This window comes from Bos grunniens, chromosome 19 (assembly GCF_055505025.1).
Source record: "Bos grunniens cultivar Pamir isolate PY7600 chromosome 19, Bosgru_T2T1.0, whole genome shotgun sequence".
Lineage (NCBI taxonomy): Eukaryota > Metazoa > Chordata > Mammalia > Artiodactyla > Bovidae > Bos > Bos grunniens.
In genome coordinates, this window is record NC_141183.1 from 18,844,301 (window position 1) to 18,867,116 (window position 22,816).

At 42.3% G+C, this 22,816-nt stretch overlaps 1 protein-coding gene across 14 annotated transcripts in view; it reads left to right on the forward strand.

Annotated features, from left to right (window-relative positions):
• The first annotated feature begins 8,112 nt into the window (after positions 1-8,112).
• GJC1 (gap junction protein gamma 1) overlaps positions 8,113-22,816 on the forward strand; it is a 33,386-nt gene continuing 18,682 nt past the window's right edge. For 3 of the 14 annotated variants that reach the window (XM_086357310.1, XM_086357317.1, XM_086357308.1), the window contains exon 1: positions 9,256-9,456. The gene's annotated coding sequence lies outside the window, so the exon portion shown is untranslated. Of the gene's footprint in view, positions 8,137-8,214; positions 8,894-9,255; positions 9,457-9,508; positions 10,014-12,293; positions 12,405-21,309; positions 21,486-22,816 lie in introns of those variants that run through there. The other 11 variants (XM_086357312.1, XM_086357318.1, XM_086357319.1 and 8 more) reach the window with 10 other exon arrangements.

The following is a 22,816-nucleotide window of genomic DNA, read 5'->3' on the forward strand; positions in this document are numbered from 1 at the left end:
AAGCAGTGTGCTCAGATGTTCGGTTATGTCTGACTCTTTGTGACTGTAGCCTCCCAGGGTCCTCTGTCCATGAATTTTCCAGGCATGAATACTGGAGTGGGGTGCCATTTCCTTCTCCAGGAGATCTTCCCAACCCCAGGGATTGAACCCTCAACTCTTAGATTTCCTGCATTGGCAGACTGATTCTTTACCACTAGCGCCACCTTGTGAAACTCCAAGCACTGTAAAGTAATAAAAGATCAGATGGAGGGGATCCCCTATCTCAATTCAGTCTTTTAATCCTGTGGAGGTTCGTGGCTGGATCAGAGGTGGACTTGATTTGGAGAACTGAGACAGGAATATACAGGCAAAAATGGGCAGAGATCCTGAGTTTTCCCCAAAATTATATGGCCTCAAATACTCTTAAGAGGGGGACTTCCCTAGTGGTCCGGTGGCTAAAACGCCACACTCCCGATGCAGGGGGCCAGGGTTCAACCACTGGTCAGGGAACTAAATCCCGAATGCTACAACAAAGATTGAGGATCCTGCATGGCCCAACTAAGACCCGGCAGAGCTAAATAGTTATTTTAGGGCTTCCCTGGTGGCTCAGTGGTATAGAATCCACCTACTAATGCAGGAGACAAGGGTTCAATCCCTGGTCAAGTAAGATCCCACAACTACTGAGCCTGTGCTCTAGAACCTGGGAACCATAACTGCTGAGCCCATAACTACTGAAGTCCGAGTACTCTAGGGCCTGTACTCTGCAACAAGAGAAGACACTGCAGTGAGAAGCCCATGAGCCACAACCAGAGAAAAGCCCGTGCAGCAGTGAAGACCCAGCACAGCCAAAAATTAATAAATGTTTTTAAAAAATACTCAAGAACAATGTGGGATGTAAATGCCATAATTGTGGGAGACAGCCTGTCTGGTGTTGGTCTTGACCCCTCCAAGAATGTTTTCTGGACTAAGGAGATTTGTCCAAGAATTTGAAACAATTGTGACTTCCCTCACATCTCCAGAACCCTTTCTACTGCCTGCAGGCTCATGCTTAGGTTATGGAGAGGACCATGGCCATCATTAGCACCTCTTTTGTTTCAAGTATTCGTATTTCAGAACTTTCCACCATTCTGCGCAATAAGTAGCAGCTTGTCCCTGGACTAGGAACTGAGCTTCTGAAAGATTAAATGAGTTATCCAAGGGTACACAGTGAGGGCTTCCCAAGTGCCTCAGGTGTGAAGAATCCCCCCGCCCATGCAGAAGCCACAGGAGACGAGGGTTCTATCCTGGGTCGGGAAGATCCCTCGGAGGAGGAAATGGCTACCCACTCCAGTATTCTTGCCAGGATAATCCCATGGACAGGGGAGCCTGGCGGGCTACAGTTCATAGGATCACAAAGAGTCGGGTATGACTGAGCAACTGAGCATGCACACACACAGCTAGTGAATGTCATAATTTGAACCTGGGTCTGGCTCGCTCCAAAGAACCTTCTTGCTAAGAAATGGAGAAGGACCGGGTGCACTGTAGAGACTCCTACTCCATCCCAGGCCTTTGTTTCTCCCCCAGATTACTCTGTCCTAAAGCGACTTTTCAGCACTGGAAATGTGTCCAGCAGCTGATGTCTCTTTCTTCTCTCCCCAGGCCTCACTGCTCCAGGGAGAGACCCAGGGTCACAGTTGCTCCCCCGGGGCCTCCGCATATCCCCAGCGTCCCTGGGAACTCTCCTCCCAGCCATTCACACACACTCCTGTGCTGCCTCTCCTGGTCCCAGTGGTGGCTTGAATTCTCCAGAGATCAATGGTCTAGGCCAGAAGTGGGAGAGTGGAAATGTCTGGCTGAGACAGGGCAAGAATCAGGGCAAAAACTCCTGAGTAGTTTAGAGAACAGGGGCCAAGCTAAAGAGAGTGAATTTCAGCTTCTCCCTATTGAGATGATCTCCTTGCTGTCCAAAGGACTCTCAACTAAGATCTCACAAGCCTCGAGGTCAATATATAAATTAATAATTAATTAACAAAAAAGATGAAAAACTAAGGCTTGAGTTAAACATCTTGCTCAAGGTCACAGTAAGTGACAGCAAAAAGCACTAGACTTCTAACTATTTCTAAAATCAAAGCTAGAGAAACCTAAAAGGTGGAGGGAAAGTTTTGAAATAGAAGAAATAAAATTGCTTTTTATTTCAAAAACCTCTGAGAACACACAGTAACCAAAACTTCAAAGAACAGATTTCTGTAGAGTCCTGTTTTAGTAAACAGATAAGATAAAATTATGATACCATTTTTGTTAATACGCCAAGTCTTTAATAATTACTTTGATTTAATACTTTCTATATTAGTAATTCGCTTAATAAACCTCTTTCTTCCAGATCAGGTCACACTAATATAGATTCTAATTTAGAGGGGTCTAACTGAATGATGCAGACAGACTTAATGAACCCAGAGTGCAGGCCAGAGTCAGATGTGGGGTTACCTGCTTAACCGACTGCTCTCTAAATACCTGGTCTTACACCACTCAACCTCTTTTGAGTCTATATCATCATCTGTAAAATGGAGGTAACATCTACCCATAGGGTCAATGTAAGGGTTAAATACAGGTTGCTCAGTGGTAAAGAATGTGCCTGCCAGTGGGTTCAACCCCTGGGGCCAGAAGATCGTATCACATGGACAGAGGTCAGACACCACTGAATGAGCACGCACGCAAGGGTTAAATAATATGATTGTTAGAATTCCCGTCCACACTGCCTACTCCTTTTCTTCCAGAATAAGCAAGGTCTGGGGATGGGTAACAGGCTGGGGGAGAAATGGGAAGTCACTGACAACAGATGGGAAGCTTGCCATGTTCTGGGTGGTCCTGAATTCAGCACACTCGCATCCCTTGGCAAACCCCGTCCTCCCTGTTGGAGGGGCTTCCCTGCCCTAACTGGAAGCTTCAGGTTTGTTCTCCTGACTGTGTTGGGGGAAGGGAACGGGTGGGGGAGGGGGACTTGGACTTGAGGCTGTACACAATCTAAAGACACAGCTGTGCTATATATAGCCCGAGGGAGCTGAGTGACAAGAGTGGGGCAGCGAGGGACGTGCCTTGAGCTAAGGAGTGCTGTGAGTGAGGGGGTGATGATGAATGATCTGGACAAGGAGCAGAGATGCCCTGAGTTGGGGTAAGAACGAGAAAGACCCAGGCTGAAGGGCTAGGGTAATTACAGGGGAGAAAACACTGGGCCACAGAGTAGTTTTGGGGGGCTTGAGGAGTAAAGAGAAGGTAGCGGGAACAGGCCAGGGCAGTGGAAGTTTCCAGATGAGATGGCTAGGCTGAGGCAGCCTCTAGAAGGTACCTGGGGTAGGGAGGGTGGGGACATCCCCTTCTCTTTCTAAAAACAGGCACTGGTTCCAAGGACCTCGCAGCATTTGTTCAAGGACAGCCCCAAGAGCTACAGGCTTGGGCCAAGAAAGTGCCTTTGGTACCCACTAATCATTCTGGAAGAATAATCTCCTTGGAAGAAAAGCTATGACAAAGCTCAACAGCAAATTAAAAAGCAGAGACATCACCTTGCTAACAAAGGTCCATATAGTCAAAGTTATGGTTTTTCCAGTAGTCATGTATGGATGTGGATGTGAGAGTTGGCCCATAAGGACAGCTGAGCGGTGAAGAATGGATGCTTTCGAATTGTAGAGAAGACTCTTGAGAGTCCCTTGGACTGCAAGGAGATCAAACCAGTCTATCCTAAAGGAAGTAAACCCTGAATATTCATTGGAAGGACTCCTGCTGAAGCTGTTGCCCGAATACTTTGGCTACCTGATATGAAGAGCTGATTTACTGGAAAAGACCCTGATGCTGGGGAAGATTGAGGGAAGGAGGAGAAGGGGGCAACAGAGGATTAGATGGTTGGATGGTAGCGCTGACTCAATGGACATGAGTTTGAGCAAACTCTGGGAGGTAGTGAAGGACAGGGAAACCTGGCATGCTGCAATCATGGGGTCATGAAGAATTGGACATGACTCGGTGACTGAACAACAATAATCATTCTGGAGAGACTGCTCACATATTTTTAAAGATTATAAGAGGGTGTGGATAATGGTGATGGGAAGACTGAATGAGAGTGTAGTGATAGAATCATGTCTCATGAAGGAAGAATTTTGAGCTGTGGAAGACACCAGCACAGACCCCAGTACTAACAAATGGACGCACCAGAGGACTTGAAATGTTTTGCTAAAGTTCTGTGTTGGGTGCTTTTGAATACCCAAATTCCCCAAAGCACACTGTGAGAGGGGACTAATGTCTTGAGAGCCTACAAGATTTAGGTACTTCACATATTTAATCTTCACAACAGCCCTGACTGGTAGATATCGTTATTCCCACTTTACAGATGAGGAAATCAAGGCTGAGAGAGGTTAAGTTACAATCATATCATACCACAGGTAAATGGCTCTGCTATCCAAGCAACAATGATAATCACTAAAGACTACCTTACAATGAAAATTTAACATACTACAATATGGTTTCCTGTACATTTCATCACATTCTCACACCATCTTAGGCAAAAATCAGGCAGCACAGTGGTAAAGTATCTGCGGACTAATACAGGAAACACAGGAAACGCAGGTTCAGTCCCTGGGTTTGAAAGATACTCTGGCGTAGGGAATGGCTATCCACTCCAGTACTCTTGTTTGGAAATTCCCATGAGCAGAGGAGCCTCAGGGGCTACAGTCCATGGGGTTGCAAAGAGTCGGACACAACTGAGCACATGAGCACTGAGCACTCACGCCATCTTAGAAATATGTGTAAATGAGGGGCTTTCCTGGTAGTCCAGTGGTTAAGACTCTGCTTCCAATGCAAGGCACGCAGGTTGGATACCAGGTCTGGGAATTAAGATCCCACGTGCCAAGTGGCAAAAAAAAAAAAGAGAGAGAGAGAAAGGGGATACACATAAATGAATGTAAACAGCTAGGCAGGACAGACCTCTGAACCCAGGGCCTCCAGACATTCAAGGACTCTCACCAAGGCAGGGTAGCTCGTGACCCAGCACACTGGGTTCTGGGCGTGTCCAAAAGTCCCTGTCTGGGTGGTACCAGAGGAGATCTCTTCATCTCCCATATCCTTCTCCCTACCCCCAACTCCTGAGCATATTTCACGCATCCAAGCATCCTTCATTTGCAAGTAAATTGACCTTAACTTGAAATCCAGCATTAATACTCAAAAAACTGCTAGCTGGGCTCTGGAAAACACTGGTAAGGAGTCATCTTACTGTTTCTTTTATACTGCTTGTATTACCCATTCAAAAAATTCTTTGACCAAAAAAGAATCTGCTTTAAACAAAACCCCGGTGGCAGGAAGGAGTGGTATAATGTATCTCTCAGACAGGATTTAGCAACAGAACAACAACTACAGGTTAACTGAGACTGCTGGGGATTATAGCGGGGGGGGGTGGGGGTGGGAGTTGGGGGGTTGTGATAGTAACATGCCCCCTCCCAATAGCAGAAGGAATCAACAGCTTCTTATTCAGCTGGTCTGTGGCAGGCAGGGCTTCCTATTGCCAACAGGGAGCTTTCCCAAATCCTACCTCTCTAGGCCTCCGGTCCCATCCCCCAGGACAGAAGAATGGGCTCTGAACCTACCAGCCAAGTGGAGACCCTGGAAAATGTGTAATGGAAATAATGACACACTGCAGCCTTCAAGTTGACCCTACAGTTCCCAAACCACAGAGCCCCAGGGTGACTCTCAAGTTCTCAAACTGGGTTTTGATCCTTTCCTGCTTGAGCCCCATGTGAATAAAAAGTGACGTGGTTCTCACAGCACCCGGCTCCCTTGCTCCCTGCCAGAGGCTGGAAACCAGACCCATTTCCCCATCATTTCCCCGTTTGAAACGTGAGGATTTTTTTTTTCCCCCTTCCCTCTGGTAGTCTTTTTGTATTAGCCCACAGTGGCAAGCCTTCCTTCACGCATTCACTCTGTATACAATTGCCAAGCACCTACTATGTGTTGGGCTGGGCTCTAGGAGCTGTGATATAGCTTCCCTGCCTCCAGAGAGCTCATATTCTAGCAGTTGCCCTGATTTGCTCGGACCCTGGTCAATGCCTGGACCGCTAGCTTAGGTTTCTGGCCTCAGCTCAGCTATAACTGGATTAAAGGATGTCTCTGCTGCTGCTGCTAAGTCATTTCAGTCGTGTCCGACTCTGTGTGATTACATAGATGGCAGCCCACCAGGCTCCCCCGTCCCTGGGATTCTCCAGGCAAGAACACTAGAGTGGGTTGCCATTTCCTTCTCCAATTCGTGAAAGTAAAAAGTGAAAGTGAAGTCGCTCAGGCGTGTCCGACCCTCAGCGACCCCATGGACTGCAGCCTACCAGGCTCCTCCATCCATGGGATTTTCCAGGCAAGAGTACTGGAGTAGGGTGCCATCGCCTTCTCCGAAGGATGTCTCTAGCATCCTTTAAAGGTGATAAGAGGAGAGGAAGGAGTCCTGACCAGGAGACAGAGTCTGACTACGTTTCTATTTTCTAAACAGTCTGCAAGTAAAACAGCTTAGCGTCCTTGGGTTTCATTTCCATCTTTAAAAGGTTGCTTTAGGGAATTCCCTGGCCGTCCAGTGGTTAGAATTCTGAGCTTTCACTGCTGAGGATGCAGGTTCAATCCCTAGTGGGGGAACTGAGATCTTAAAAGCAGTGTGGCAAAAAACAAAAACCAAACAAACAACAAACTGGTTGCTCTACCTAGATAGAGACAAGCTGCATGCTTGAGAGTAAGATAACAAATATAGGAAGTGTTTGGTTCTCAATCTCGGTGAAGAACGGGTAATGCTAAAAGATGGAGAGGCTTCCCGGGCATGTCCATCCATGAATTTATAGGAAAATAATACCTAATAAACATTTGAGTATATATATATAATTTATATGTATAATATATAATACATATTTGTTTATATATATAGACTTACACAACCAAATGTTTTAAAAGGTTATTAATTGGTCTTAACATACCAAAAGTAAACTGCTGCTGCTGCTAAGTCTCTTCAGTCGTGTCCGACTCTGTGCGACCCCACAGACGGCAGCCCACCAGGCTCCCCCGTCCCTGGGATTCTCCAGGCAAGAACACTGGAGTGGGTTGCCATTTCCTTCTCCAATGCATGAAAGTGAAAAGTAAACTACCCCTATTGAAAGAGAACAGCTCAAATGTGGCAACTAAACACACCTGTGTATCTTGTATTCGGCATTCAGATCGAGAAGAGAACACCCCTCCCTTCTGGTAACTATCCTTTCCCTAGGATAACCACTATCCTTACTTCTAACAGTACAAATTAGTTTTGCCTGTTTTTGAACTTCATATAAATGGAAAGTTTTGGGAAATTAATCTATCTTAAAGCTGCCTGTAAAGATTGTTCATTCTCATTGTTGAATTGTGTGGATGTAACATTTTGTCTCTCCTTGCTGTGGTTGATGGACATTTTGGATAGTTTCCAGTTTCTTGGCTGTTACAAATAGTGCTGCCATGAATATTCTAGAACAAGTATTTTGTACATATTTCTGTGGAATTTCAGTAGAACTACAGATTCATAGTGCATTCCTAGGTTCAGCTTTAGTAGACATTCATTGCCAAATAGTTTTCCAAAGTGATTTGCACCAATTTATACTTGTACTAGCAATTGTTGGGAGTTTTAATAATGTAGTCAGTTTTACAACGATGTTGTCTCCTGTGTTATCTGTACTTTATTCTTATTTTCACATATTTACAGGGTCTTCACACTTGTCATTTTAATTTTTAAATATTTTTATTTATTTAGCTGCACCGGGTCTTAGTTGCAGCATGCGGGATCGTTACTTGCAACATGCAGGATAATTTTAGTTGTGGCATGCAAATTCTTAGTTGCGACATGTGGGATCCTTGAGCAGCGATGGAATCTGGGTTCCCTGAATTGGGAGCACAGAGTCTTAGCCACTGGACCACGAGGGAAGTCCCCACACTTGTAATTTTAAATACATTTATAGAGAAGTAACAATGACAGTGGGGAGGGCATGTGGCTCTCAGGACACGGCAAGTATAGGGGGAAGATAATTTAAATACCGAGGCCAAGCAGCTAATGAAAATGATTCAAGATGCTGAGTGGAGAGGAGCCTGAGCCTGGTAGACAGATGCTACTCAGAAGTAACTGCCAAGGGAAAACAGAGGCTCAAAGTGAGTAAAACTTTTGACTTTTTAGAGAAAAGCAGAAACACAGATTTTTAAAATTTGGCAACTAATTGACAATTTTGGAAAACGTCCTACTGGCCAAACAAAACATCTGTCAGTGGGCCAGATGCTCAGCCCTCAAGTTTGTTTTCAACCTCTGGACTGGCCTTAAGGGCTTGGCTTTCCGTCGGGGGTGGGCGGGGGGGAGGGATTTGACCTATACCAAGTCATCTCACTGGTTAAGTTTAATTTCCTCTGTGAACAAAAGGGTAAAATAAAAACCCATCCTTCAGTATGGTGATGGTCAATAAGATAATTTAGGAGCACTTTACAAAGTAAAGTACTCCTCCATCTCTTGAGTTCGACTTCCATTGTTATGCATGGACCCCTCCACTTAAAGCATTTGAGGAGTTTTCATATTCCTACGGTGCAGTTCAAGGTTCAAGTTACCTATTCATACAAGTTTTTAAAGGATCCCTTTGAAAATGGGATCCTGCCGGGATGTAGAGGGTTAAGAGGAAATGGCCTATTAGGGTCTTGCTAATTCGAGAAGTCCAGGACCTCAAAAGTATCTAGAACAGTAAAAGCCAAGCCTCGGAAGAATTACGACCATTAACCCGACGAAGGCCAGTAGGATCTTCGAGTAACTGCAGAGCAGAACCTAGAACCGGGAATCAGCGTCCGGTGTTACATCCCCTGGCCTTGGCCGAGCGCAGCACAGAAGACAACTCCGGGGCTCAATGGACCAACCCAGGATATCCAGGTAAGGCGTGTCTTCACGGCGCCGTTAGATGCCCGCTCGAAGTGAGGCACGGCCGGCCGGGAGCGGTTCCTGTCCCGAGAAGCAAGCTTGAGGAATGACCTGCCCCGGAGGTGAAGTCTGCGCCCACCCGGGGTCTAGATTCCTAGCTGGTGGGTCGCTCCTACACGTGCCGCATCTCGGACCGCTGGGGAGCGCGCAGACCCGACCGCGGAAAGTTGAACACTCGCGCGGCCGCCCGCGCGCTCCGGGCACCCCACTCCCACCCCAGCGCCACTGGCAGCGCGCCCCCCGCTCCCAGGCCGCGGCGGGACGCCCCCGCCCCCATCGCAGCGCGCAGTGCGCAGGCGCCTCCCCGTGGCTCCGGGCGGCGGGAGCGGGAGGCGGCGGCGGGAGCGGCTTCGGCCTCGGCCGGAGACTGAGGCGAAGGCGGCAGCGAAAGAGGTGGAGGAGGAGAGACGACGGTGGCGGCCAAGGCGATGGCGACGCGGGGCACATGAGGCGGCGGCCGGCGGGACGGGCCGAGGCCCGGCGGAGGAGGCGGCTCCGGGGGACCCCGCCGGCCGGTGAGGGGCGGCCGTAGCGCCGGCCGAGAGGCAGCGGGCCAGGGGCGGGGCCCTAGGGAAGGCGGGAGAACTTGTGAGGAGGCTGGAGAGGGGTCTGGGGCCCGGCGGAGAGTGCGGCGGGGGGCGAGGGGAGGGAGAGGACGCCACCGAGGGCTTCCCGCCGAGCCCCGAGGGGGCGTCGCGACCCGCTGTCCGCCGCTGCCCCCGGCGCGCCCTCCCCCTTTGTCCCCAGACGCGCGGTTCCCAAATTGGGAGGGAAAACGGCTCGGGGGTGGGCCCGGGCCGCGGCGGTCGCGCCGGGTGGGCGGGGAGCCCGGAGGACCTGGGCGCGCACTTCGGCGGTGCTCGCAACTCCTCGGGCGGTTAGGGGCGCAGGGCCGATCCGGGGCGCTTCGCGGGCTGGTCTTTGTCTCCGGATGCTCGGCCCCTGACATCTCTGCAGGCGGCGTGCCGTTCGTCTGGCTCTTTCCTCGAACATCCCTGCCGGGACTCCTGTCTCCGTGAATGTTTGAGAGATGTAGTTCGCGGGCTTGGAAGTGAGGGGACCGGGGAATATGGTAATCACCTCTCGGTTAATACGTTTTTGGTTTTTTTTTAAACTTAAAATGATCTTTTTTCCCGCTTGGTGAAACTTTGAACGACCGGGATGTTTTGTGTGTGTGTGTGTGTGTGTGTGTTTTCCCCCTTCTGTCTCCAGATTCAAAATTACGGGAAGGCGCTAACACTGTGATTGTGGCCAGTTGTGTGGTTGGCGGCTGCTGTTGAAGCTTTGAGTTGAAAAGATTTACGTGATTGTATGGTTTAGAATTGTTTGTTCTTTTCTTTTTTTTTTTTTGCGACTGTTTCTAAGATTGGGATTACTTTTTCTTTGGGAAATGGGCGGATTTGATTTACCATTTGAAGGAATTTTTTTGTTAATTGAGAACCTGCAGTAGTACAGATTTCATTGTGCTCGAGCTTTACTTTGTTAGCATGAAGACTACTTGTGGGATCGAATAAATCAAGTTACAATAAGTTCTGGATAAGCGTTATCTTGTATGCCTGATTAGTCTAAAAATTATCATATGTTCGTGTTGTATATATGTTCCAGTGAATATATGTGAAAGTGTTGTAGAAATCAAACTATATGTGAAAAGGATTTTAATTCCCTTATCAACGGAGTACATTGACATCTGTAGAAAAAAAAGACAATGTATTTAGGAATCAAATCCTTTACTCCAAAAGAGGGCTTTAGGTATCATTCAGAATAAGAATGCAGAAAAAGAAAACTTAACTCCTGAGCTCCTGACTAAAAGTACGTGCATTGTGATTATGTTTGCCGGGTTTGTGTGTGTGTTTATTTTTTGGATTTTACCATAGTTTTGTGTATTGCAGTTGCTTTGGATTCCCTAAGTGCTGTGTAATGGCAGAATTAAAGAAACATGAACTAAGTCTTCTGGGTGAAAGGTAAAAAGCTCTGGTAAACAAGTCTGTCTTAGTTTTCACCAGATCATTGTGAGCAGAGTGTTGTAGGAAAAGGACATTTTGAAGAGAATATATGGTAGTTATATGAAATTCTCCTTTTATTATTTGTCCTGATTTATGAAGAATGGTTTGATACTATTTACTAATAAACTGTTGGGTCCTTTTCCCAAGCATTTCAGACATCCTTTTCAAATATCAGTGTTCTTAACTTTTTAGGTTTGTGTGACTTTTAAATTGGTTTTCTTTTTTTATTTATTTAGCTGCACTGGGTCTCCCTTGCGGCATGTGGGATCTAGTTCCCTGACCAGGTATCCAACCCAGGCCCCCTTCGTTGGGAGCTCAGAGTCTTAGCCACTGGACCACCAGGGAAGCCCCTTAAATTGGTTTTCTACTTGTGCTAGCAGCCACAATGCTCTTAAAAAGGAGCAAAGGACTGAGTAACTTTCTGTTCAGTCCCTGAAGGTAGAATTGAGTTTCAGCCTTTAATTGAAAAGGTTTAAGAAGTTAACATATTTTTAGCATAATAATCTTATTTATAAATGCTGCTGTCCCTTACTAATTTTTATTATTTCATATCTGTATAAATTGGCCAAAGTGAAAGGATTCTGGGTAGTTCTCTAATTAGCTACTCCTTTCCTCACCGCCCTTTCAGGATTCACCTGTCAATTCATTAATTGGGATCCTAGACTACAAAATAGATAATTAAAATTCAGAGCATCTTTTTCTCAATAAATACCTAGTTCCATGATTTTATTCAGTGCAAAGTGATGAGTTCCAAAAAAGCTGGAAGTTTTTTTTTAAGTTCACATTTCAAAGTAAATGAAGTGTTTTCTTTTGTTTTTTGTTTTTTAAATATTAATTTGCATAGTTGAGTGCAGCTGGAAGTATCTTTACTTCTGAACTTGTGCTTTTTTTGTGGCATAGAAGTATGTGTGGCTCCTATCCAAAACACCTAGCAAAAATTTAGGCAAAGATAGGATGGAGTTACTTTTTTTTTTCTTTTGGGGACCATTTCTTTGAGAATATATATAAGATAGGTTTTAGCTGATACCATTAACATGAAACTTACACATAGAAAACAGTTTTGAGCTGTTAATATCAGCAAAGTGTCAGTAGTTGTGTTTCAAGCATATTACTGCTGCTGATGAATTTAGTTTGTGTAGAAGTAAGGACCTATTAGGTTAAGTCTGAGCATCGCTATTTTCTACAGCTGTCAAGAATCAATGACCAGTCATTCTGGCTGGCATATGGTAGAGAACACTTGGGTTTATCATTCAGGTCAATAAAGTGTTGCCCAATGAGGTGTTTTTTTTTTTTTTCCCCCTAAAGACAAGGATGAGATCTTTATTTCTGTAGAATGAGTAGAACTCTTAGTTAAAGCCTGTTCTGTGAGGCTATATTGCTGTGACACTAGCAGAATTTGGACAAAAGTGTTCTGGTGCCCGTTTATTCAGTGAAATTCTCTTTTCAGTCGTGTACCTATGGTAAGCATTGAACTAGATACTGAAGATTCAAAGATGAATGTTGTGTGGATTTTGCTCTCAAAATGCTTAGAGTTTAACACGCCAAAAAGGTTTAGCAATCTGGAAATTATATAAAATCTTTGAAACAAAAAAATGTGTAGGATTTCAGAGGTTTTGTTTTTCTCTATAGAGATGGAATCAACTTCACATCCTATTTTCATCTAAATTGTAGTTAAGTCTCAGTCATAAAAATTTTCAGCTACATCTTTGAGGGATTTATCAGGTTTGATGGAATGTATTGTTACTTAACCAAGTTACTGCATTCCTTTTGGGAATGTTCAGAGTGAAGTGGGTCTGGACTCTTGTCTATTTTTAGGGAATTCCCCTTTACTCATTCTTGGACCTTAGATTCCTAATTGCCCATCTAGAGTAGGTGTTTATTTGGATTCAAAAATTTCCTTCCTGAAATAGTTTCTTCTCTTAGTTTTCTAATTTTCCTTCCCTGCTGTCTGGCTGTTCCTGCAGGTCTCCTCCACCCCCACCCAGATCTTTAATTGATGGTCTCTTTCAAGTCTTGGTCCTTAGTCTGCCTCCCTTCTCTAATCTTAACCATTCTGTGCCTTCAGTTACCACATATTTTTTTTTAATAGTTATTTATTTTTATTTATTTGGCTGCGCCAAGTCTTAGTTGTGGCACACAGAATCTTTTAGCTGCGGCATGGGAAACTCTCAGTTATGGCATGTGGGGTCTCGTTCCCTGACCAGGGATCAAACCTGGGCCCTTTGCATGGGGAGTGTGGAGTCTTAGCCCCTGGACCACCAGGGAAGTCCCACCGTATATTTTTAATACAACCAATTCTTTATCTATAGTTCAGACCCCTTTTCTGATCCCAGCTGTCTGCTCAGTCAGCATCTCCACGTAGATACTCAGGTAGTTTGAATTGAGTTGCCCAGAGTGAACTCTTGATCTTGGTTCCAAACCTACAGCTTCTTCACTGTACCCTGTTTCATTAAGTGGCTCTGTCAACAACTTACTGAAGCCAGATTCTTGCAGTTTTCTTTCCACCTCTAGTTTCCCCATCCTAGTCTTGACCATCTTTTCCTAAGACAATTATTATAGTCAATTTTAAATGGTCTTCCCTTGTTTTTTCACTCCTGTTTAAGAAAGTAAAAAATACAGTATTATCAGTATAGTTGAAGTCTGTTTCCTTACATGATGCACCTCCTCTCCCCTGACAACCACTGTTGTAGGCCTCCTAACCAGAGGTAATCACCAACCTGAATTTATTATTCTCTGTGTTTCTTCATACTTTTACTATGTATGTATATACTCCTAAGCAGTAGACTCTAATCTACTCCTCTCATATCAGCTAAAATTGTCTTTAAAAAGCAAATTTAATCGAGTCACTTATCTGAAAACTTCTGTTGTTCTCCCTTTAAAGCCTTCAGTCTTCGTTTTTAACAGGGTGTGATCTGGCCTTGCTACTTCTCCAGCATTATTTATTTTTACTTGCTTTCTTATAGTATATGGTCTAGCTATACTGATCTTTTTTCCCCCCATTCACTGAAGGTTCAGAGCTCACCCAACAGCCTTTCTACATGCTGTAGCTAATCTCTCTGGAAGGCAGCTCTTCATTCTTCAGAACTTGCTTAAATATCACTTCTGCAGAAAAGCTTTCACTGTGTGCTGTGCTGTGCTTAGTCGCTCAGTCATGTCCGACTCTTTGCGGCCCCATGGACAGTAGCCCTCGGGGCTCCTCTGTCCATGGGGATTCTCCAGACAAGAATACTGGAATGGATTGCCATGACCTCCTCCAGGGGATCTTCCCAACCCAGGGATTGAACCCAGGTGTCCCGCATTGGAGGTGGATTCTTCACTGAGCCACCAGGGAAGCCCGTATTAGATTAAGACTGTCTTATAGCACCTTGTACTTCCCTTATGTAGGATAGATCACAATTTTAATTAGTTTAATTATTTGTATAGTACCTATTTCATCATTAGACTGTACTTTTTTTGTCACGCCTCCTGGCTTGAGGGATTTTAGTTCCTTGACCAGGAATTGAACTCAGGCCCCAGCAGTAAAAGTTCAGAGTCCTAATTACTGGACTGCCAGGGGGTTTATATGCCCCCTGTACTTTTTATGCCATAGACTGTACTTTATATGCCATAAAGTCAAGAGAAATATCTGTCTTGGATGGCCGATATCCCTAACAGCTAGCTCATTTGGATGTTTACTAATTTCTTTTTTGTTTGTAGTTACCAGTGGTAATAAAGTAACTTCTGTCAGAGTTTTTGTTCTAACTAGAAGTCTTATTATTGTATTTTTTTTTTTGCATTTTTGGTCTTATTTGCCAACACAGTGCTAGGTTTTTAGTAAATACTTACTGATGTAAACTTACTTGTATCCATGGCCTGATCAGTCTTAAGCGGTTTTAATAAACCAAAATACTATGATCACCTATGATGTAATATACATAGTGGAGACTCTTGCCTCCCAGGAAGATAATCACAGGCTTAGCCAGGTTGTCAGATGGAATAAAGAAATTGAAAATTAGTTTTTTCTTTTTTTTTAAACATATTTTATTTATTTATTTGACTGTACCAGGTCTTAGTTGCAGCATGCAAGATCTTTATAGCTGCAGCACGTGAAATCTAGTTCCCTCACCAGGGATGTAGCCTGGCGCTTTATATTGGTAACTTGTCCCAGCCACTAGGACCACCAAGGAAGTCCTGAAGATTAGTTGTTTTTGTTTTTGTTTTTACATAGTTTGCCTAGTTCTGATTTTAATTTCTTCCTGTTTGCTGGACCAAGAGTCAGTATAAATAATGTCCTAAGAAACTTGGACATATTATGCAATTATACGTTAAGGCTGGCATTGATAGTTTTGTACTTGGAGTATTTCACTTCACTGAATTTAAAAAAAATTTTTTAAATAGGTAATTACATAGTACAAAATCAAAGGTGTGAGAGGATTTACAGTGAAAAACAAGCCTTCCTCTGTTCTCTTCTCATTTACTCAGATTTCTTCTTTCTGCTAAAGCAATTACTGTTTGCTTTTTTTGTGTGTGAATTCTTTCAGAGATATCCATACACTCAGTATCCCCCCAAATAGCATCCTCTACACACTGTTCTATATCCTGCATTTTTCACTCATATGTCTTAGTTTGTTTCTTACTATTACCGATACAGCTGACTTTTTTTGTTTTTTTCATTACTGTTGCTGCTGCTGCTGCTAAGTCGCTTCAGTCGTGTCCGACTCTGTGTGACCCCATAGACGGACGGCAGCTCACCAAGCTCCTCTGTCCTTGGGATTCTCCAGGCAAGAACAATTACTAGATATGCTGTAATTGGTTTACGGAGTCTCTTACTGATAGCCTTTATATTGTTTCCAGCCTGTTACCAACAATAGTGCAGTGAATATTCTTGTGCAGTATTCTATATATCTGAACATTTCATTAGATAAATATTGAGCACTGGAATTGCTTGCTGGATCAGAAAGTATGTGCATTTTCAATTTTGATGGATATTCCATCTTGTCTTTTGTGGAAGCTTACCGTTTTACCCCACTTATAGTAAAGCACAAAGAATGCCTATTTATGGGCTTCTCTGGTGGCTCATCGGTAAAGAATCTGCCTACAATTTGGGACACCTGGGTTCGATCCCTGGGTTGGGAAGATCCCCTGGAGGAGGGCATGGCAACCCACTCCAGTATTCTTGCCTGGAGAATCCCCGTGGACAGAGGAGCCTGGCGAGCTACAGTCCATGGGGTCACAAAGAGTCAGACACGACTGAGCGACTAAGCACGCACACACCTTATCAGTGATCTGTTATCAATTTAAAATTTTTTTCCAAGTGGACAAGTGAAAAGTAGTATATTGGTACAGTTTTAATTGTAAATCCTAATTACAAGTGATATTGAATATCTTTTCATGCCATATTATTAAAAGCCATTTACATTTCTTTTTCTGAGAATTGTCTCTTCATTGCAGGTTTTTTTTTAATTGAAGTGTAGTTGATTTACAATGTTGTGTTAGTTTCTACTGTACAACAGAGTGATTCAGGTATATATATTATGTGTGTTCTTTTTCAGATACTTTTCCATTATGGTTTATCATAGGATATTGAATATAGTTCCTTGTGCTGTATAGTAGGACCTTGCTGTTTATCTGTTGTATATATAGTAGTTAGCATCTGCTAATCCAAAACTCCTAATTTATCTCCCCTCCCTTTTCCCCTTCAGTAGCATAAATTTGTTTTCTGTATCTGCATTGCATATTTCTATTGAGGTTTTTTTTTGTTTTGTTTTAAGTATCTGTTGGAGCGCTTTATGTGTTAGAGAACTTAGGCTTTTCTTTTAAGAACTACAAATAATTTTAAGCATTTAGTATATCTTTTGATTTACTGTATAGTATTTTCTAGCGTTCTAGAATTTATATTTAATATAATTAAATTTGTCAATTCTTTCATTTGACGTCTAAGTAGTTTCATTTTAGAAAAGTCTTCACTACTTAGCTTATTACGAAAAAAATGTTCATTTCATCTAGCATATTGCTTTGCTTTTAATTTGAAATCTTGGATCTATTTGGAACCTAAAGATCAAACTTTTATGTTTAATTTTTTCTAGATAGCTACCCATAGTAGTTCAATATCATATATTGAATGTCCCATCTTTTTCCTGTTAGTTTGAAATGCCACCTGTATCATACATTTTCTCAGATGTCTTTTTAGGTCTTCTGAACTTTATTCTGTTCCAGTCTTCTAATCATTTTGCCAATTCCACCTTTTAAAGTTATTATAACTTCATAATATATATCTAGAGAAGCTTGTGTGCCCTTGTTTCTCTTTCTGAAATTTCCCAACCATTCTTACTATTTAATTTTACACATTAAATTTAGAATTAGTCTGGTTCCAGAGAAATTCTACTGGTATTTTTAGAAATCAAGATTGAATTACATTTAGATTAATTTAAGAACTAATATTTTTATGATTGCTTTTGTATCCAAGAACACATAATGCTTTAAGTCTTTAAAGTATTTTGAGCATATAAGTCTTTTTTGTTACTTGGTATTCCTTGGTAGTATGTTTCTCGTGAAGCTTATTCCTCAGTATTTCATGTACTGTTGCTATTTTAAATGGAATCTTTAGTTATATAACTTGTATATCACTGTCAGTTTTTTCAGTGACCTTCTGTTTGGTCTTAAAACTAAATACTAAATTCACATAGTATAGGAAAAAGATCATTAGGTCTTGAGTTGTGTTTTAGGCTTTACAGCTAATTTGTTGAGTGATCTTAAGTAAGTCATTATGATCTTTAGTAAAATATGCGTATTAATCTCACACTGTGGCGCTGGTGCCAGTGCAGAAGACGTATGAGTTGCGGGTTCGATTCCTGAGTTGGAAAGATCCCCTGGAGGAGGGCATGGCAACCCACTCCAGTACTCTTGTTTGGAGAATCCCATGGACAGAGGAGCCTGGCAGGCTGAAGTCCATGGGATCGCAGAGAGTGGGAAGCAACTTAGCACACATGCACATTCTCATTTTTCAGAGTGAAAGCTTTGTATTTATTATAGGTTGAGCAATTCAAGCAGATGTGCACTTCTCAGATTTACTTGGAAAGGAAAGCTTTTATTTTTAAGTTTGGAAAAATTAGTAGAAATTGGTGGAATGTCTCAGTGCTTACTGAATTGTGTGTCTGAAGCCATTGTCACCTATCATACTTGAGGGTGGGAAAGGAAAGTATGTTTATGATTTGAGGTATATCCTGGGAGGAAAATTATGTATATGTAGCTTGCATAGACTTATTTTGGTTGCCAGTTAATTATGGTTATTAATTCAGGGAGAAATTTAAAGTGCCCTTAGTATTTTGAACCTCAGGTAAAATGCTCTTAGTAGTTAGAAGCTTTAGTTTCTACTGCTTTTTATTTTGCCTCAGAAACTTTTTTGCCGTTTGGTTCAAACTTACATACATGTCAGTGCAGTTTCTTTTTTTTTTTTTAAAGCTATGATAACTCTTCTGTGATATATTCTCCTAATTAATTTGACTGTGCTGGGTCTTTGTCAGGGACTGCTCTTGGTTGCTGCGCCAGGGCTTCTCATTGTGGTGACTCTCTTGTTGCGGGGCACCGGCTCTAGATGTGCAGGCATCAGTAGTTGTGGAGCATGGGCTTCGTTTCCCTGAGGCATGTGGAATCTTTCCAAACCAGGGATGGAATCCGTGTTCCCCGCATTGGCAGGCTGATTCCTATCCACCGTACCACCAGGGAAGTACCAGTGTAGTTTTTTTTTGTTTGTTTGTTTTTTAAGGCGCACAGGCTTAGTTGCTCTGTGGCATGTGGGATCTTCCTGGATCAGGGATTGAACCCATGTCTCCTGCATTGGCAGGCGGATTCTTCACCAGTGAGCCACCAGGGAAGTCCCCCCAGTGTAGTTTCTTCAGATAGGAAAATGGAGATGAGATCCGTGCTCAGAATAGTTCCCTTAGCAAAGCCTTAAAGTAACAGGTTATTTTGGTTTTAAAAACTCCATTTAAGGCAGTATATTAACATTCAATGCCTTCCCTCAGGAGATAAATCTTTTGGGTTTGCACTGAGTCTCATGGGCACATTCTTATCCCAACAGAAGAATCCTTGATATGAAGTGAAGTGATTAGGACAGGAAGTATGAGTTTTGTAACGTTTTCACATGCCAGGCAAACATTTAATAGAATTCATAATGGACACTGGAACGTTTTTGGTGGCTGTTTTAATAATCATTTTCTCAAATAGACGTAGCTCCATTTATTCAGTATCAGACACTCATAACCAGCAGGTAGCAATGGCACAGTGCCAACAACTATGCGTTTCAAGGAAGTATTGAGGATGTTAATCTTCTGTGTTGCTTCTGGACCACTTTAGAGTGTGTTTCTAAAGAAATGAGAAGAGCAGCATTATGATACTAACTGCTATATAAGATATGTCAGAGAACTAATAACTTTTGATATATCCTTACAAATTAAGAATTACCCTGTTGTCTCATCATCCTATATTTTGCTCTAGGGTGAAATTTTATATAAGTTCTTTCCTGGATCCCTTTATGCAGGAGCGGTGTAGTAATTGTATCAAAGATTCTATGAGATAGTTAACTTTTCTGTGATATATTCATTATTTAATTAGGTCCTTATGAATGTAAAATATGTATGTATGCAAATATTATGAAATTTGTACCCTGACCTATTTTTTAAATTTCTCTTGGGGCTTTTGTTGCATATGAAAGCTTTGCCAGCTTCATTATTACATGTTTATTGTAGAATATACTGAAAAGCAAATAATACAGAAATCATCAAATATCCATCCATATTTCCATTCAGATATATTATTGTGAATTTTTTTTGTTTGATTTTTTTGTTTCTCTACTACATATGAGCATTTTCCCACACAATGAAACATTTTTAAAAAACAGATCGCAAATTGGCAGGCTTTATTCCGCTAATAAGGTGTCTGGCTCAGTATTAAATATTTATTTTTCTTATTAGTTGCCAACATGAAAAAAGGAAAAAAAGAGACAGGTGGAAGTGCAAATTGATAAACCCCCTTAAGAAAGGAACCAATCTACTTAGGCTGACATATGTGGACCGCACAGCTAGCAATTCTGGGTCTAGGCATTCAACAGAAGCATACATATATTCACTGGAGGACACATTTGGTGTGTTCACAGTAGCGTTATGCATAATAGCTTCAAACTGGAAGTTACTCAAATGCCCATCAGCAGTAGAGTGGATAGAGTGTGATATATACACACAATGGCGAAATAATAAAGCAAAGAAAATGAGTAGACTAGAGCTAAATGCAACAAGATTGGTGACTCTCAGCAGATATTGAATCAGACACAAAAGTGTATTCTTTATGATTCTGATGTAAGAGAATTCATTCTGTGAGTCCATTTATGTAAAGGTCAAGGACAGGTTAAACCAGTGAGTCTCGGTGTGGTATAATATTGTTTCCCAAGGGGCCTTTGGCAATGTCTGGAGACATCTTTGGTTGTCACAGCTGGAAGAGGCCAGGGACACTGTGATCCATTCTGCAATGCATAGGACCATCTCCCACAACAAAATATTACCCAGTCTGTCAATAATGATGATTTCTCGTATGTAGGAAGGGGGCATAATTATGGCTGGTAATGCTTTGTTCTTGATTTCAGGGCTGGTTACTTGGTTATGTGAAAATTCATTGATTTGCACATTTCTGTTTGTGTACCTTTCTGTGCTTCCCTGATAGCTCAGCTGATAAAGAATCTGCCTGCAATGTGGGAGACCTCAGTTCGATTCCTGGGTTGGGAAGGTCCACTGGAGAAGGGATAGGCTACCCACTCCAGTATCCTGGCCTGGAGAATTCCATGGACTGTGTAGTCCTTGGAGTTGCAAAGAGTCGACACTACTGAGCGACTTTCACTTTCACCTTTCTGTAGGTATTTTATACTTCAATCAAAAAATTATCCCCAAATTGGGCTTCACATAAAAATCCAGGTTAAAGACTTACTTTGAAAGCTGTGACAATCTGATGACTCCAAAGGCTGAAGCTGATAAGCAGTAGCCCCTTAGTTGGTCCTTGTGTTGTCCAGGCCCCACTGTTCTGTTTCAGTTACTTGTATCACTTACTGGTATCTGGATGTATAGAAAATGTCTTAAATGGCTTTTCTGAGGTATAATTCACACACTGTACAGTTCACCTGTTTAAAATGTACTTCGGTATTTTTAGTAGACTCACTGGGTTGTGTAGCCTTCACCACAGTTTAATTTTAGAATATTTTCATTCCCTTCAAAAGAAACCCTGTACCTGTTACCAGTTACTCTCTACTCCTCCCCATCCTTCTCCGTCCTAGGCAACCATGAATCTACTTTTTGTCCCTGTATAGTTGTATGAATTTTGTAATCTCTGTCCTAAAACAAGATTTTTGGAAGGACTGATGTTGAAGCTGAAACTCCAATACTTTGGCCACCTGATGCGAAGAGCTGACTCATTGGAAAAGACCCTGATGCTGGGAAAGATTGAAGGCAGGAGGAGAAGGGGACGACAGAGGATGAGATAGTTGGATGGCATCACCTACTCAATGGACATGAGTTTGGGTAAACTCTGGGAGTTGGTGATGGACAGGGAGGCCTGGTGTGCTGCAGTCCATGGGGTCACAAAGAGTCAGACACGATTGAGCGACTGAACTGAACTAAAAACAAGATTTATAATGGTTGTGCAATATTTCCTCATAGAGATTATATCATAAATTACATAAAGTTCTTCTTTTATTGGGCATTTATTTAAGGTAAATTACTAGATGTGGTGTTACTAATTAAAGGACATAAAACATTTTAAAATTTCTGGTGAATATTACCATAATACCTTCCAAAAAGGTTGTACCAGTCCAGCCTCACCATCACTGTATGATAATTTTTTTTGCAAATTTTGTATTGTGACCCAAGTCATATCAGAAATGTTAAATGTTTATTTTTGTTTTTCTCTAGACATGTCATTTTCCTAGACTGTTGTTCATTTGATTTGACCTAAGCTTTAAGCTGTTTTGGACTAGTGTACCAATACTGTCCTTTTTTACATGTCCTTTTTACATGAAGACAGTACCACTTACGATGCACTGTGAATGAACACATTATTCCAGGTTCCCCATACTTCTCCAGCTGGTTCCTGAAGGTTCTTACATTCAAATAGAATGGCTTTTTGCCAGCACAAATTGACACTTCAACCCACAATGGTGTATTTTGTTTCCTTGTTAGTTAATAGGGCCAAGATACTTTCTCTCCTTTATTTTATAATTTGACTTACAACAAATTTTAAATATTTGTTTTTCAAATATGGTTCATAGCCAAGAGCTCTTTTGAAAAACACGTTGTTTTCCTGTTTGTAATACATAGATTACTGTTTGTAATACATAGATGAAAGCTACCATAATGCTTTTGCTGAGAAATTGTCACTAGCTAGTTATTAAATATCTATTATCACTCATGCAGAATTAACTTCCATTTAAAACGTTCCAGTTAAACAAAACTTCATTGTAAACCCTTTAATTGATTCCTTGTGTCTGCACATAAAGCAGTCTCATTCAGGAGTGTGAATCACTAGCACAATTCTTAGTGGATCAGCTCGTAATCTGGGAGGCCCAGATAGTTAATACTTGTGAATCATGATGAGTCAATATGGAAATTTTTCAGTTTAGTCCAACCGCGGATTTTCTGAGATGACTGTTTGGAAAATGCCTTTTTGAAAATTTGATGTCTTAATATTGTTCAGTTTTGGCACCCCACTCCAGTATTCTTGCCTGGAAAATCCCATGGATGGAGGAGCCTGGTGGGCTGCAGTCCATGGGGTCACTAAGAGTCAGACACGACTGAGCGACTTCACTTTCACTTTTCACTTTCATGCATTGGAGCAGGAAATGGCAACCCACTCC